The sequence below is a fragment of the Manis pentadactyla genome, chromosome 10 (assembly GCF_030020395.1).
Source record: "Manis pentadactyla isolate mManPen7 chromosome 10, mManPen7.hap1, whole genome shotgun sequence".
NCBI lineage: Eukaryota > Metazoa > Chordata > Mammalia > Pholidota > Manidae > Manis > Manis pentadactyla.
Genome location: NC_080028.1, coordinates 71,868,245 through 71,872,245, shown reverse-complemented (window position 1 = coordinate 71,872,245; position 4,001 = coordinate 71,868,245). Strand labels below are relative to the sequence as shown.

Sequence of the window (4,001 nt, the reverse complement as noted above, 5' to 3'; positions counted from 1 at the left end):
TCTGTCTCCCACTTCCCCGGGTCAGCGCGGCCTGCTCCTCCCCGGCCCGTCGCCCCCGCCTCCATTTCCCGCCCTCTCTTCACCACACACACGGTCCCCCCGATCATGGATCCGGGCAGTGGCGGCGGCGGCGGCGGGGGCAGCAGCAGCGGGAGCAGCAGCGACTCAGCGCCCGACTGCTGGGACCAGGCGGACATGGAAGCCCCCGGGTCGGGCCCGTGCGGCGGCGAAGGCGGCCCCTTGGCGGCGGGGGCCGCCGAGGCCCAGCGTGAGCACCTCAGCGCGGCCTTCAGCCGGCAGCTCAACGTCAATGCCAAACCCTTTGTGCCCAACGTCCACGCCGCCGAGTTCGTGCCGTCCTTCCTGCGTGGCCCGGCCCAACCGGCGCCGGCGCCGGCGCCAACCACCACGGAGCCTGCAGTGGCGCGGGAGGCCCTTCGGGCAAAGGGGCCGGGACGCGGAAGCAGCCGAGCGGGAGGCCGGAGCCCACCTTGGTGGGGTGTGGGGACACGTCTGCGGTTCGCCTCGCAGGGCGGGGTACGCGCGGCCTCGGGGCCCGGCGGCACGTGGGGCGCTGACAGCGGCGCCGGGCGCGGGCAGCCCTGTGTGGGGCGGCCCGGGCGCGGCGGAGGGCCTGGAGGAGCGGTAGCTGCGTGTCGGCGACATGGGAGGGATCTAGAGCCCGTCCCTTCCCCGGGGGCCGCAGCTACCTACTAGAACTGAAAACCGTATGGGACGGAGAGGGCCCGCGGCCATCAGTACCATGAGGCCCAGACGTGGGACAACTGGAACCAGGAGGTGGGTGGGCGTTGAGCGAGCCAGACTCAAGGAGCTGGGAGGACGAGCGCCCGACTTTTCCTTCACCTTATGCCTAGGTGAGAGAGCGTTTCTTGCTCCAATTTCTATTATTGAAACTGTAATTAACGTTTTGGATATCTGGCACCGAAGTGTCCTGCAGGAATCCCAAGATGCATTGTAGTCTTGGGATCCCGCAGAAACTGTTGGCCATCACTTCAGAGGTCTTTCAGTTTTGTAAAGCATTGTGTAAGCTTGTAAAGTTAACAGTGTCAAAAGTAAGAGGTCCTCCCGTAATGTGTATAGGAAACTACATTGATTTGTGTTCTCTTTTTCTTAAGTGGTGCTTGTCTTCTTAGTGACACGTTTAGAATTTTAATTTCGTCAAAATCGGATAGCTTATTCAGGCTGTGTGGTATTGTAAGTCACTCTTTATGTTCACGTGTCAGTAATTAGCCTGTTCAGATACTTGGTATTATAGCTTACTAGTTGTCACGTGCCGTTCTGACCATAGCTAGTAGACTGTTTTGTGTGTTTTCAAGTCAGGTTTGGTCTTTAAAAAGCTTTCTGTATTTCGGGGCTGCTTAAGTGATAGGATGACATGCTTTCGGGTACTGATCTTGTGGGAATGTCAGATGTGTGAAGTTAACTATTCTCCCCTGTATGAAAAAGTGCTTATTTTACGAACTGTCAATATTGGCTTAAAGAGAGAAAGGAATGTACCTTCGTGAGCCAGGGTATTGGAGAACCATATCACAGATGTTCTTGGCAATTTGTGAGAATCGATTGTTGATTTCTCTTTGAAGTTCCACGTTGTATTTCCTAGATAAATGGACATCATAAAAGTCTCTGGGAGTTTAGCTTCTTCAGAAACTTGCCACAGTTTCTGTATTAGAGGCAGAGAGCTTGGAGAAGTACTTCTGTGAAGTAAGTACATATATGAGCACAGTTTGAATTTGGTTGTTTGATTTTCTTGATGTTTTGCCTTTTAACAAGGAAACTTAGTATTTATTTCTTTGCTTAGATCAAGCAGTTTGGCCTACTTAAATAAAGTTCACTTACCAGCCCCTAAAAGTGCCCGGTTCCCCATACCTTATCATGCAGATTCCTTTTATCCAGCCATTTTCTTGTTTCTTTTTTGGCCGTCCCTCCTCACTCTGGAGCCACCAGCACCACTCTGGCTAGACTTGGAACTCCATTTCCAGCTTGTCCATCCATCAGCCAGTGAGTCAGGAAGGGACAGCCATCCTCAGAGCAGTGATCTGGAGTAGACATTGTTGGGTGACTAGGTAGGTAGGTTGGGTGACTGTTAGGTAGAAGAGCTGTCTTTCCTCTTACTGGCATTTGCCAACTTGCTGGTTTATTCTTAATCCTTTTCTCTGTGACACTGTTAGAAGTGGAGATGTAAAAATATCTAAGGAAGCGGTTATAAGAGAAGTACTTTCTTTGTTACTTGGTGGTCAGTTTTTTTCAGTTATATCAAACTGTTTTGGTGTTACTGACTTTGTCAACTGCTTCTACAAAATGCCAGTTCATATTTTTAAAAGTGTCCTCCTTAGGGTTGTCTATTGGAAAAGAATGGTTTCTAAATTGAGGTCCAGAGAGATGTGGGACTGTTGGATTGCATGTTTGAACCCATAGAGGTCCATAAAGTACCACCATCATAGCAGAGAACTATGCCTGGAAGAAGCAAAGAAAAAAATTGGAACTTGCCCTTAGAAATTTACAAAGGGGGAGCCATAAAAGTTGCAAGTTTTTTTATAGTGAGGAAATAAACAGAAGGGGAGCATCTTTTCTTTGGTTGTTAAGCCCTTGTTGAGATTTGTTGTGGGTCCCTGTTTTTAAACTAGATAGGAGGAAGAGCTCTTGAAGGAGGAAGTCTAGAGGTAGAACACTGAATGACTTCCTAACTGTTCCTGTCTAGGATGAATATCTGTCATTTCTCCTGAAAACAGGCTAGTTGGGTTTTTCTGGTGGTTCCTTGAGCAGCCAGTTGCCATAAATGTTTTTGCACAGTGTCAGAAGGCTGCTGGGTGGTTATGCCTGTTTCCAGCCATCCCAAGTCAAAACTTGGGATTCCGTGTTGATCTTAGCTCTCAGAAAAAGTAATACAGGTTTCCAACGGAATGATTAAGTAGAATACAAATTAAGTGTAACCAAGTGTAATTCATTTAAGTTCAGTTCTCTACAGATCCAAGTAAATTGACTACGTGATGCTCTTTAAAGTAGAAGTCCTGAAATGAATGAAAATGTGGAAGACAAGGGTTGTGTGTAAGAGAACAAACATTTTCTATGCTAGAATGTACATATTTTACTTATTTTGAGTTTCAATTTGCACACAGTTCATTCTTTTTTATTGTTGAATGAGAAGTAAGTTTAGCGATTTAATTCAGGATTACTTGGTGTCTTAGTCCATTTGGGCTGCTGTGTAGTACAGTACCACAGACTAGGTAGCTTGTAAACAAAATTTTTATCCCTCACAGCTCAGGAGGCTGGAAGACCGCGATCAGGGTGCCACCCTGGTCAGATGAGGGCCTCCTTCCCTCTCTCAGATCAGATTGCTGACTTCTTGTTCTCACATGGTGGAAGGGGCAAGGGAGCTCCCTGGGGCCTCTTTTATAAAGGAGCTGTTTGTAAAATGCATTCTTGAGGGCTCTGCCGTTAGGACTTATGTCCTCCAAAAAAACCCCACCTAAGTCCAATACGTGAGGCATTAGAATTTCAACATATGAATTTTGGGGGGGACACAAACATTTCAGAGCATAGCACTTGGACTTGTAGAGCATCCAGGCTTCTGTAGTAATGGTGTGGTGTCCTTTCCACCACCGCACCCTTAGCATCTCTCAGAACTCTGCCAGTAAAAAATGAATATAGAATAAAAATAAAACCAGCGGTCCTCAGAGGAGGAACTATCTCCAAAACATAGCACATTGTATTATGGAACCTGAATTTTAAAGAGAAATGTTCTGTTTCATAGTACTTGGTTTTTGATGGGTGTCTTTTAATGGGGAAGGAATGTTCTTTTTTTTAGTGACAGAGATATAATTCACATATCACAGAATTCACTGTAGTGGTTTTTAGTATATTCACAAAGTTAATGCAACCGTCACTACTACGTGGTGGTTGCTTGTTAATCACTGAGTAGTCTCAAAAGTGACCTCTTCAGGGTCACCAGAGTAGAGTGCAGAATCTTACATAATTGCTTT

At 47.2% G+C, this 4,001-nt stretch overlaps 1 pseudogene; it reads left to right on the top strand.

Annotated features, from left to right (window-relative positions):
- On the top strand, positions 1–578 carry LOC130679359 (eukaryotic peptide chain release factor GTP-binding subunit ERF3A-like; annotated as a pseudogene).
- The last annotated feature ends 3,423 nt before the right edge of the window (positions 579–4,001 follow it).